The sequence below is a fragment of the Oenanthe melanoleuca genome, chromosome 3, assembly GCF_029582105.1.
Source record: "Oenanthe melanoleuca isolate GR-GAL-2019-014 chromosome 3, OMel1.0, whole genome shotgun sequence".
NCBI classification, from domain to species: domain Eukaryota; kingdom Metazoa; phylum Chordata; class Aves; order Passeriformes; family Muscicapidae; genus Oenanthe; species Oenanthe melanoleuca.
Genome location: NC_079336.1, coordinates 77,940,820 through 77,954,467, shown reverse-complemented (window position 1 = coordinate 77,954,467; position 13,648 = coordinate 77,940,820). Strand labels below are relative to the sequence as shown.

General features: G+C 43.5%; 1 long non-coding RNA gene across 1 annotated transcript in view; it reads right to left on the bottom strand.

The window, feature by feature from the left end:
• Nucleotides 1-1,727: 1,727 nt before the first annotated feature.
• The window catches only part of LOC130250696 (uncharacterized), a 29,097-nt gene continuing 17,176 nt past the window's right edge, over nucleotides 1,728-13,648 (bottom strand). Inside the window, exons 2-3 of the long non-coding RNA XR_008840033.1 lie at nucleotides 5,230-5,379; nucleotides 1,728-2,701 (exon numbers count right to left, since the gene is read on the bottom strand). This is a non-coding gene — a long non-coding RNA (uncharacterized LOC130250696). The remainder of the gene's footprint in view (nucleotides 2,702-5,229; nucleotides 5,380-13,648) is intronic.

The window sequence follows — 13,648 nt, the reverse complement described above, 5'->3', positions numbered from 1 at the left end:
CTGCTCTTCGGTGCCTCTGAAGCGGAGGGGGGAGGCTGTGTCCTCCCACCCTGCTTCCCTCCCCGCAGCCCTCAGCAGCATCTGCACACTGGCCTTTGCTTATTCTTGCAGCCCTCCACATACTCTTTGTGATTCACATCTGGGTGCATTCAGCCTGGTAATTTCTTATTCTGAGAAGGTCACCCGAAATATGTGTTTAACAGAAGTGCTCCCTATTTTTAACATAGAGAAACCTCATAAAAAGTCAGAAGACTAATGCAAAATAATAAACGAGATATTTAGTCATAGGTCTCCATCACATTCGCATTATAAACAGTTCAGAAATTATTTCCACTTGTGAGACAAGATTTAATTGTAAATCATGGGAAATGGTGAGATATATATTGTCTGGAGCAGGGTGGTAAACATATTTCTGGGTCTGAAGGGAGAAAATAAAGCAAAATATGTGTCATAGTCTGTGTGGACCTTGAGCACATTTAAACCAAAGTGCATGTCACCCTGGCAGCAGCTGCTGTTCTCTAGAACAGGACCACCAGCTTTCTGCTGAAGGCTCTTTCCTTTTAGCTACACTGAGGAGCACTTTTTTCCTGTGATTTTGTGGTACCCAAGGCTTTGTTACTGCTTTCTTCCCATGAAGCTGCTTTTATTCCAACTTAAGCTGTTCCTTAAGCAGCACGAAACCAGCTCACAACTTAAATGGCAAATGCACGGCAGCAACTTTCTTAGCTGCAGAAGGTGATATAGACAAATCTGTTGCTGATACCAGCAAGTACTGAGCTGAGCCCCTGCTTCTCATTTGGAGTGCATTGCCGTGTCTCCTCTGACATGTTTCTTCATAGCACTGAAAAAGAAGCACTTGGAGAAACAGCTTTTCTACTTGGAGAAAGCTTTGACTCCAGGGTTGTAACTCAAGTGCTGTAGTAGGTAATCAGCAGAAATCAAAGCACTTACAGTTTTTTCCAATGTACAAAGAGGAAAAATCAATTTATTTTAAGTAGTGGAAGCTGATTTTTCAGTTGGTTAACCTGTTGGAAGAAACCTATGTGGGGTGAACACTTGGATTTCTCATTTATTTGAGGGTTTCAACCATCCAGTCGAGTCGGTACTGCTGGTGGAGCAGCCGCTGGTCCTCACGTGTGTGCGTGTCGCCTGCCCACCCTGAGACTGAGCCACCGTCCTTCAGCAAACAGTGCTGCGTCTGTGCCTCCTCTTCTGGCTGTGTGATTGCCAGAGACAGGGAACAGTCTGCTTCAGTTGGTGCCCTGCTTACCCAGTGAGTAAAACAAGGAGGAAACAGCAACAGCTTTGAAAGGGGGGCAGCCCCAGCCTGGGAGCAAAGCAGCTCTCCTGGTGCTGAAAACAAATAGTGGAGAGGAGAAAGGAGCTGTTGGGTTGTACCTAGCCAGGGAGGCTCAAGGGTCTGCCTGGCTGAAAGCTTGAAAGTTGATGAGAAATAGACACTTCTCAGACCTTTTACCCTGCTTTTCCAGGGTAGTTTGCTAGTCTGCACACACTGGTTCATGCTGCAATTTTCTTGCAAGTTCACGTATATAATACTTCACAACTGAAATATTATATTGAAATCTAAAGCAATTTTAAACCTAGTGTTTACAATACAATACAGCTGGTTTCTAGCATAAGGGAAATTTTAAGACAAGTGGAGTGGCTCTAACCTTAACATGTTCACCTGAACACTCAAGCAATGCTGCAGAACTGTATTCCCCTTCACCGCCCTCCTGCCTCCCCTCTCCTGGGCTTACTCGGCTCCAGAAAACATTGCCTTGTGATGAACATAATTTTTTCACTAACTGGAAATAGGAATCTTGCTCTATCCATTAGTTAGTGTATATGCAGTTTGTATATATAATATTTATATTTTTCCCCAAAGTTGTGAAATATATAAAATATAATTCCTCTAGCTGAGAGCTCATCATTCCCATGACAAGGTGCAATCAATAAATTATGCACCACTTGTGGTTATTCTGCATGTCAACTCATATTTCCATGTCGCTGTCCTGACTGTTACTGAGTGTTTGTGTTGTTGTACCTTTCCACCTCCTCAGTGTTGATTTAGGAGTTATTATTCTGGGCTCATAGTAACTGCAAGAAAATCAAGTTCCAAGTGTTTCTGCCAAAAGAAGGAAATGAAATGAGCAAGTCAACAGAAAATTCCACTTGTCAAACACCATTTGCTTACGACTACGGCTTTGTTAAGGAAACTTGCATTCGGACAAGTTACCCGAAGGAAACAATTCGTCTTTGCGTGGGATAACCCTCGTGCCCGGCAAGGACTCCTGGTCGCGACAGCTGTGGTCCTCAAATGAGCGAACAGGAAAAAAAACCAAAGCCACTTCTGACACTTACAAATTATATCTCCTGAATAATGCATGACTCATCCAGATTGGCTACAGGAGGGGGGTACGGGGGGGATGCTTTTTCAATGGACAACCAGACGGATGAGGATTGTATTATAAGAAGATTTTGACATACCAAGAAGGGAAAAAAAAAAAAGAAAGAAAAAAAAAGCCCAAGTACTCACACACACTTTGAGATTGACTGTCAAATCATTTCACATCTGTACCTAAAGCAAACAGACATAATGCTAACAGCTTGCTGGAGCTCAGAAATGCCACCCACTAATCAGTCCACCTGTGGAATTCTCAGTCCATCTTGCAAGTCGTGTACCCGATTGCCAAGACGCCTGACAAGAAAATGTATATTAAAATGTTGAGTAAGACTAGAAATACAATGTGGTGTAGTATAAACAGAATGCACTTGCTGGGCGGGAAAACAGAGATGCCTTCTAATTCCTCTCACCATGACCCGGTGCCGCTTGCTCCTGCCTTTGCCGGCACCGGATGGCAGAGACTGCTTGCCGCCCGAAAGGCACGCTCACCTCCTGTGCAAGATTGTGTCTCCCTCTGCTTTTGTGCAAAAATAATAAATAAATAACAAAATAACTACCCGCTCTCCAAAGCCTCTATCCATCTTAATTACTCTTTTTTTTTTTTTTTTTTTTTTTTGGTGCATGGATATCATTAACAATTGCTTAAGTATAGGCGTTGGCAAGAAAAATTAGTGAGAAATAATCTCTCCTGCATGATGAATGCACCCTTTGGGGTAAAACAAAGAGGTAATTCAAAGGAATGGTTTGTTGAGATGGTGCGTTGCGGGAGCACAATTCTTCCGGGCTAAACTACATTGAGGATTACAGCACCGGATTGCCAGTCGCTGTTTAATGTGCTGGCAAAATGATCATTTTGCTCTTTTCATCTCCAAAAGGAATATAAAGGAATAAAAGGAGAAAGTTTACTGGGATTGTAAGAGGAGGCAAGAAGGGATGGGGAATGCCCCAGGGAGGATAATTATTCTGTGCAAGGCACCATCAGAAGGTTACAGGGTTTGTGGTGTAGCGGGAGGCGGCGTGGCACAATTAGATGCTTTAGCTTCTCTTTTCTACACATCCTGAGCTTTTCCATTTGCACGGTAGCTGCTTTCTCTCTCTGAGTACAAAATGCTATTTTAACATCTGTTCTTTTAAGGCTATTTGCTCTGGGAAGGCAGTGTGTTTTGCCATAAATTTAGGTCATTAATTTGTATCTGTTCTTTGTTTATTTAAGAAACAGGACAAAAGGGCAGCTGCTGAAACATTTGGCTGTGCCGAGGGGTAGTGGGCTCGGCATGCTGGAGTTGTGTGCACGACCAGCTTGAGTTTGCATCCGCAGCTAGAGGACAGATCTTTATGGGAAACCTTTGCCAAGGCGTGTGGTGCTCCCCTCTCCAGAGCAGCCCTGCCTTCCTGGTTACCTGTGCGTGCAGGGGCTGCCGTGCACAGGGACAGGGTGGTGGGGGCCACGTGCTGGTGGCAAAGCAAAAACCTAGAGAGCTGTAGGGGTACTCTGGTCTTGCTGTTGTTTCTGGGAGAGGTTTATAATGGAATTGTTTTTCACTGCACTGAGTCAGAGGTCTGCAGTTGGCTACCAAAGGTAACAGACTACAAGCAAGTCTGACCTATATAATTAGACATTTATAAACAGAAGCACCATAATACCCAGCAAATTGATTGTTCACAGCATTTAATGCTCTTAAATTGCTCATTAAGTGAAGAATGATTTCAGGGGTATTATTGATATTATGAAAGCAGTAAGAGAGGTTTTATTTATTCTTGTAAGACCAATGGACTCAAAGAAATTGAATGGGTTTTAAAAGGCTATTTTTTGCTTGTAACATCTTCTATATATTTAATATATTTAATCAGATCAAACAGAAAAATCACTCAGTTATCTTGAAGCATTTTTCTTTTCCACCTTCCCATTTGATATAGATACATGCATATATCTCAGAGAGCCCAGCATTACCATCTATGCACAAGAAGCCCAAGCTCCAGCTAGGGCCAAAAGCTCAAGTGCAGGTGAGCACACTGACTGCCATGCGGTGCCTGCAGCCCAGCTGCAATCCAGCTCTCTGCTGCTCTGTGGGCATGAGTTTTCACTTTTCCCCTGAGCCCATGGAAACCAGAGAAGATACGTGTCAAGTAAGTCACTGCCATGTGTCACCAAGTAAGTTGTTTAGATCTGGTCTGGCTTCTGCTGGGGACAACAGTTGGTCTCATGGCAGCAGCATTACATCCAATTTGCAGAACTGGCCCCTATACCCAAACTTAGTATATTCTTCATTGACACTGATCTTTAGAGAAGAAAATTAAAGGCAGTACTGATGGTTCAAAGTATGTCTCATTGCCATTTGTGTTTGGCAAAGAATTTCTCTGATCTTCGCTGGGTCTTTATATGCCGTAAATCTTAAAGTGCTCTGGGTGCCCAGATACACATGGCAGCTCTCAAGGGCAGATTTTTAAACCAATTTAGGCTTTTACTTCCTTAATCAGTGGGAAGGAGCACCTAAATGTCTTTATAAATCTGGCTCTGAATCAGGCACTACTGAGGAGCATACTATTCAGCAAAATCCCAGTGTAACTATTGTAAAGGGGATGAAACCAAAAGAGTTTTACAGAAATATTTGGAGTTAATTCAGCATTTGTTGCAGATCCACCACCTTAAATACTGAGAGTGAGCATTATTAAAATCTTAATCTTGCCACAGTTTAACTCATGACCTCCAAGTATCGAAGTCCTTCTGACTACCACCAGATTTGAGGTGAAGTTCATACCTCTTTTATGTTCCCCCTAACCCCACTACCACCCTGCCCTTGGAAATTTTTTTTCCCACTTACCCATAAGGCAGGCTCCTCTAGCTGTTCTTTATTTCCAAGGCTACAACCATGTTCATCCCAGATGTGGACATGACTCAAGACAGGTGGGCTGGGAACCAGAAGCAAGCAGGGCTGACTGTGAGAAGGAGTCTGGAAAGCAAGAATCAGCAGCTGTGAAGAAAAAGTGGTGGAGGACTGGGATTAATAGGAGGTTTTGGAGTGCGGACCCCAGGTTGAAGCCCCTAGGAGCAAACATCTGAGAGAGGAACAGGGTCGAGGGCTACAGGGGTCAGGCTCAGGGGAACTGAGACTTTAGTTTGGTCCTCAGCAGACCTTGAGGTCCACCACAGACCTTAGAGTGCACCTCTGCTCTGCCCCAGCCTCCCCAAATGGGAGGGAAGTGAAGCTGGGCTGCTGTGAGCAGTTGATCGTCCAGCACAGAAATCTGTAGCAGTGTTTGTCTTACAATGTGATGAGGAAACAGTTAAAATTAAATTTCTCCAAGAGCATTTTTGGTGTGAAAGAGGAAGAAGGAGTAAGGAAATGGGGAGATCTGCCAGGGTTTCATGTTCTACAGCAAAGGCTGCCCATATGGGTAGTGGAGAGATTTTCCTTTACTGATGTTCCCCAGACACTGCTGGCAGAGAATGTGCCAACTCATGTCTTAAAATTGGACTCCTCAGTGGACCACTGAGCAGATCAGTATAAAAGCTTGGGTGGGAGGGGACGCCACCTCTGCAGCCCTGAGATTTTGGAGAGCTTCTTGCTACATGTGTGCTCCAGGCCTGGCCATCTATGTGGGACAGTTCATTTTTATCTCTCCAGGTGATTTGATAAAAGAAAAGAGAGAGGCAAAACAAATCAGAAAAAGAAGAATAAATGAACAGTTCAGAGAATCAAACTAAAATTGTCCAACCTTTGTGAAATAAGGACCTTCAGGAACACACAATGTTTTGCGCAAGATGTAGATGATCGTTGACATATGTTTTAAATTTAATTTGCAGAGAAAAATATTATTTCCCTGTTTCAAATAATACAACATATTGTGAGTGTAAACTATTTCATCTCTGTAACTCAAAGGCTAAAGCCTACAGCTCTTGCTCATTCCTTACTCAAATAACACTCCTACTTACTTATGGATAAAGAAGAGATTTAGAAAGGGAATTAAATACTGCATGGGTGAGAAGCAGGACTTAGGCCCAGATCTGGGAAATTAATGGTGTGTACTATGTGAGGTTAGGCTTGTTTTTTTTAAAGAATGGGCTACTCTGTTTGAAACATGTCAAAAGTTCTTTGCTTTCTTCAGGTAGAGTGAAAACTAGCAGCTGGAAAGGAAAGATGAAATGCTTGAACCAAAATGGCTAATTCTCCATTTTAAAGCAACAGGTGGCTTGCTGAAGGTGGCAGAGGCAGCTCCTCTGCTAGTTGGGAACTCATTTACTGGTTATTACATCGAAGAAAGAAATGTGCTTTGCACATGTAACCTCTCTGCACTTTAACATCCCCATCTGTAAAAGGAGAGCAGTGAAGCACAATACTCAGCTCTCTGAAGCATTCTGGAGTCTTCAGATGAAAGCGTTGCATAGATACATCAGTGTGTGTGTGTGTGCAGCAAAATATACACACATGTATGTGCAAATACACAGATGAGGGGTTTTGTTAATTTACATGTATGCCATATTTATATTTATACTTTTATTTAATACAATTGCATTTATATTCAATTTCAGTTGAATGATCATGTCACCTGCTCCTTTCAACCTATGTCTCACCATCTTTTCTAGATCATTTTAAAGTACTGAAATGTCTGGGTAGATTATTCATTTCATGCAAAAGTCATCTCTTTGAGTACATAACTTAAAAATGTCTAGTTGGAAAATGTTTAAAGGAAGAACTTTAATAGCAATAAAGACTGATTTCAGTACATTTTGTGTTGTTTTCATTACAAAAGAGATGCAGTTTCAAACAGTATCAAGCCTTTTCTTTTATCTGCTAACACTTTGAACTTCCTTGCAGTAGTATCAGGAGATTATTCTGTAGGAGTTATTTCGTGTTTCCTTACTATTTTAAACCAATTTGATTGTATTTGAAGAAGTGTCCCCTACTCCATTTACATATGCAGCTGTCTCTGAAACATGAGTGAATTTGGCTAGCTGCTTTGGGAATAGGTCGTGCTCCTACATAATTTTTTTTCTTCAAACTAGTGTATTTTTCATCAACGACACTTCACAACAGGGAAGAACGGGTGTCAGGTTTCAGTCTCATATGTTCTGTAATTTTACATTCTGTGGCAATGCCCACGGTGCTGGAATAATTTGAAACAGAACTACAATCTTTCCAAGTTTTGTAGAATAAATGTTTAGAATTGGTAAGAGTTTTGAAATGCAAATGTCAAATTTTTTTTCAAACAGTATGTGATTAATTCTTACAGTACTAACAATGCTTGTCTGCGCATGGAATCAGTGATGGGGATGGAGATAAGATAACTGCAGGTATCTCATGGGTACACTTTTGGACAGTGAACCTGCAGTGATCATTACTTAAAAGCTGAGACCCAGCCCCTAAGGAAGTGATGCCAAGTTTGGCAGTTAAAAAACATTCCCACACCCCTAAGGTCCCTGGAAAAAAGCTCCCTAGGACTGTTGCCATAAACCCAGCCCTGCCTAACCTCCACGGAGTAACTCCTGTAGACAGCGTGCCCCCAGAAACCAGCCTGGCAAGAGTCTTCCCAAGAGGACACCCAGGAACAACCTTAACATTAAACTGCTGGTCATATGGGTCATTGGTACCAGAACCACTGTGGTTCCATCTTCAGCCAGAGCTGTGGAAGGACAGGGAGGCACAGGCAAGGTAAGGTCTCATCTTGGCAAGAGCTTTGGCTCATGCCATTGCAGACAATCACAGTGATGTATGAATTGCCACTTACAATCTTGATCCACATGAAGAGTAGAGAGGCCTCCTCCCCTTCCTCAGCTGGAGGCACTACTTGTACCTGCAAGCTGCCTCCAATCCTCTGGCAGCAATGGAATGGGCCAAGAGCATCCAGCACTGAACTGATGTCTTTCCTACCTGGTAACCTTGATGAGAATCACCACATAGGTGGGGTGCTTGATCGCCCTTGCCCTACCTGCAACAGCTGGGTTTCACTCCCCTGCACCACCTGGCTTTGCTTACTCAGGAAAAGGAGGAGTCCCCTGGCTCCAGCAGCAGTGTGGGTGGCCAGGGAATCAAGCTGTGTGTTAAGGACAGGTGATGTACAGGCTGCACACAGTAGAAAGACAGAAGATGAAACAGGAAGAGCAATAAGACTTCCTGGACATGAAGCACTGGAGTGGAGTCCCTGCTGTCCATGTGCTGTGACAGGTTCAACCACAAGACTGGGAGGGTCCAGGTCTAACACAGATGATGTCCAGAAAATTCAGAGCTGTAAGCGTGAGCAATCACAGATGGCACTGGGGATCACAAGAGGCTTCAAACTCCTTTTTAGCTGGACTGCTGCCATCAGTTTTTATAGGGAACAAGGAGTCACGGACATGACTTTCATGTCCAAACGCCTTTTAATTTTCCTTCCTTCTCCTCCTTCAACTACAACAAAAGAAAGTCTCTCCCACTGTTGTTCAAATACTCCCACTATGGTTTTGGTAGCAGCTGCCACTCCCAAGAGCCCCCTGTAATATCTTCTTGGGAAGAGTACTCAGCTTCCAAAAGCCATTAGCTCACATCTAAACATCCCGAGTGCTTGTGCTCTCTGGAGACACTGCTGGGACACTCCTCTCCTGAGTGACTGCATGCAGCAGGCTCTTACACAGAAAGAGTGAGGAACACACCAGTTCCTCCCCTGTGCCAAATCTTTCCATTCCTGTCCCTTTCCCATCCCTCACATTTGGGGATCACACTTAAAACAGGGACAGAAGCAAGTATGAAACTTGGCCCCTGGCCCTCCCAGAGTTTGTCAGTTACAAAAAAAAAAAATGAGGATGGGCATCAGAAATATATAAACTTCCACCAAATTTCTCTGGATTTCAGAATTTGTTTTAATGCTAATTCTATTTTAGCCTGACAGCTTCTCCATTCAATACTTACTACGGCTATAAAAACAAAAAGAACTTTGTGGCAGGCAGAAGGGTGACCTTTTAGGCTTTTTTCATCAATGTTAAAATAAAAATAACCAATCGTATCTATGCAGACTGCAAGGCAGTGATGGGTCTTGCTGTGTCTGCTCCAAGTAGTGACTCCTGGAGGCCACGGATGGAGCCTCCTCTTTTGTAACTGAGCTGCTACATAGGAGTAAGCTTGGCTCTACCTGAGTATTTCCCCTTGAAGATGATGCCAGTTAACGCAGCTTTCAAACACAGAGATCATCACCTGTAAATATGGCATTTGTCATCTAAAGACTTCAGAAGCCCTTTTTTTTCTTGTAAATGATGTTCAGTGTAAGAATCAAGAGAGATACATTAAAGATAAGTTGGTATTATTATCTATAAACATTAGCTTAAATGAATAATCTTGTAAATTGCTAGCAGTTTACTTCATTGAAATCCACTGCAAATGGAAATGGTCCCAAATCATGCTATCTATATGCAGAGGATTATAAATTGTTTTTATCATGTTTAAGTTGTAAACAGTATATTTTGTATTTTAAGGTCCTTCAATGCGTTATTTGGAGATTTATCTTGATTACTTTCTTGATACTTGCAAGGAGTTAAGAATTTATCTGCTTATAAAGAGAAAACAGCTCATGTGACATGAAGCTTTGTTAAATGCATGAAAAAGCTGCCTGGATTAATTACTCTACTTTTGCTAACACTGAATGCAAAATTAGTGATTTCAACTGTTTCTCTAAAATACAAAGTGGGGGGGGAAGGTTCAAAAAATTTACTGCTGTAAATCTATATCTACATGACTACAGTGTCACAGAACAGGATTTAACTGAAAAAGGAGGAGTTCTAAGTATAACTACAGGCATTGAAATGTCTTCAATAAAGACATTGCAGCAGTATAGGTTATTTCAAACCATAATATAAATGCAGGATAATTTAAATTAATATAAAAGATCCTTTGGGGGTTGTATTTTTTAATTGCAATTACACAATGAATATTCGATACCCATATTTGGTATATAATGAGGATTAAAGCTATATTCCCCAAACAGAGGTTTAATAACAATGTAAACTACTGAGAACTTCATTAGAGCGGCTAAGGTATTAGAAATTAGATTTAAAGGTGGCCAAGGGGAAAACCAGAAACTTCAAACACCTCTCCTAATATAAATTGCAATATCTAATATAAAACATGAAGAATTGATGTGAGCCTCGATCAAAGTGCTAAAAAGCTGCCTTTGAAACCAAGCCACGGCCGCATGCAAAGCCTGTAGCTGTCACCCCGAGGAGCGGCGTGCAGAAGCGCAGCTCCGCCGGGAGCCGCGCACCGGGATCCATCGCCGGCCCCTGGCCGGGCTCCCTGCAGCTGCCGAGCGCTCGCAGCGGCTCGGGGTGGTGCCAGGCATCCCCGCCAAGGCAGGGATTGCACCGCAGACCTTCTCAGCCTAAGCCCCCGCAGCTTTCGCTAAAGAGCAAGTCTCCTGGGCTGAGAGCAAGAGCAGACTCCTAGTTCGCAGCGCAGCCGTGGAGCAGGATGTGAGATGCTCACTGACCTGTGGGTATATTATGTATTATGCAGAGCGTTTGCATTTGCTCCTTCTCCCCGTGTCAGCTGTGAGCCAAAAACCTGCCCCGATCCAACAGCAACACCACTTGCCCAGGGTAGAAAGCTCAGCCGCTGCTGCTCCCTCTCTGAGAGGGTCCTACGTACACTGCATTGTTCCGAGGTACCAAATACACTCTCTGGTGGGAAAGCACAATCCATCCTCTGCTCATCCCATCTCACAGAGGCAGTTGCATTGTCTATGGCACTGGTGCAGAGTTAAAGCAGAGTGGAAGAGCTGTGAGGTCCGAGACTTTTATTGCATGGTTTCAGTCATTGAAAATGAAGGGTCATAATTTTCAGAAAAGGACCTTCACACAAGGCTCCTAAGTCAGATTTGGACTCTAGACAGGTATTAGAAAACACAAAATAATTAACAACTCCCTTAAGGTTCAGTGGCCTTTCCAAACTCAGGCTACATATTTTCATAAATATGCCTGCACACCAGTGTCCAGTGTCAGGTGCCTTTTTCTGCCCATCTCAGGTTAAAAAGAGCAGCTCACCTCCTACCAACCAGAAAAGTCCTCCCCACCACACACTGGGGACTCCTGTGCATCACAGCGAGGCCATAGGGCACACATTCCCAGCTGCCGGAATCCCATCCTGCAGCAGGAGGTCCTCCTCCAGGTATTTCATGTTGGGACCAGTCTTATGGTAAATAATTATTCCCAGATGCAAATGCATCCAAGGTGTCTCACAGGTTGCTCCCCTCTCCTCTGACAAAGGCTTTGAGGCAGCTCACATCCCTCAAACACATTTTCTACCACATAAATAAGTCTAAGTACACGCCTGTCTTTTCATGAGCAGACAGTGTTATTTCCAGCTGCAGCAGTTTGCGTCACTTGACTAAAAAGCTAAATATACTTATCTATACATCTATATGTATAGATGTGTGCATGCATGTGAGTATATACCTGTGCTATATATGGATGCAGATCCATATGTATGCAACTGTGTGTATTTATGCATATATTTATTTGTCTGCCTTCACCTGTGTGCTGGCCAGGACAGGTGGTCCAGAGCATGCATCCTGTCCCACCGTAGCAAATGGCATCATCTGGGCACTGCCTGTCATGTGTCACATCCAGAAATTAATTCTATACCTGCAAAGTGCAAAGCAGTGCATTCCCTCAGCTCCAATTGCTTTTGTTTTTACTTCTTTATTAATCATCTTCCGCTTACATGTGGGAGAAGATTCTGATGATGAATATGTGTTAAATAATTTGCAAGCATTCATTTTTTTGTCCTGGTTTTCCGATGTACCAAACTGGCATAAATATTGGCAAAATTTCCTTTAATCCTCCAAGGGATTCATGCCTTGCTCTCCATCCTGAGTCCTAATCTCTCTAATATGTTGTTGGGTCAGTTATCCAAGATGGAGTGCGCATATCCTTTTCTGATTAATTTTCTTTCTCTTTCCCTTTTGCCAACATTGCCTTTGACAGGAGAATTGCCCCCTCCCTCTCCACTTATCAGATAAATCTGTCTCCCACCCCAGACAGAGGGGAGAATGGATGGAGTAGCTAGAATTTTTAGACATGAAGTGGTACCTTTGCGGGTCTCTAATTCACCCTTCCAAGTCTCGTAATTGCCAACAGAGGTCTTTTTTCCTTCTCATAATGTACAAAATGATCTGCCCTTTTATGATTGCCTTGAGAATATCCCACAAAGCTGACGGTGAGGGAGCAGATGCCTCATTCAATTCCAAATAGAAGGAAATCTGTTGTCTCAAATAATCCCTAAATTCAGACACTTTCAGCCAGCTATTATCAAGAGACCACATTTTAAGAGCAGATGTGTTATTAAGGCTGAGAAATGTTATGAGTACTTCGTGATCTGACAAATGAATTCAGGCTATCCAGCATTCCAACATTTGATCTTTTAATAATTCAAAAAATGAAATTGAAACTGCTGAACAGGGAGGGGGAGAGGGGGTCCCTCCCACAAGACACTGACTGGAATTTTAGGGCTCACATTTTCTGGAGAACATTGCCAGTGGATATTTGGGGTGCCTAATGCCTACACCAATACATAATTTCTTCCCTGTGATGGCTCGACCTCTGCCTTGTGAGTCAATCTCGTATGTTTGCCACCCAGATTTGCTCTGCACACCCTTCCAATGAAAGGGTTCATTTGGATACATACAGCGGCATTCAGAGGCTACTAAAAAGGCGAGTCTGGTTCTCATCTCACTTCGGTGTGTGTGACTGTGCTGCCTGCTATAGCACTTCTGCTTCCCACATGTGTGAGAGAGCTTAGACACGGGGCCGGGGTCGTGCCCAAAGGGCGTGAACAGTCCATAAAAGTTTCTCTTGCCAACGTAACAGCTAACTTGCATTTCACCAGGCGGCACATAAAAACTGCTGAAACCGTCTTTAAGGGGTGTCTGGAGAAACTGCTCATTTTCTCTCCTGATGTCGAGTTCCTCCCTCCAGCTGATGTTTGAGCTGGTGTCCTCAGGGGCAAATGAAGCCTGGCTGCCTACATGGGCAGCAGGCAAGGAGTGAGTGGCACTGCAGCCCCATGCAATGGGGAGGCCCACAAGCAAATGTGTGCAAGAAAGGCAGGAAGGCACGGGCTAGGAGGTGCCGGGGCACTGCCGTCTAGACAGCAACCAAATGAGCAGTCTGGGTCTGTGGAGAAGCGTGCAGGGCTGTTTACCTGGCTGCAGCACTTCAGCTCACTCGCCGCTGGCACTGCCCACAGAACAGCTTGCTGTGGGTTACTTGGCTCCAGG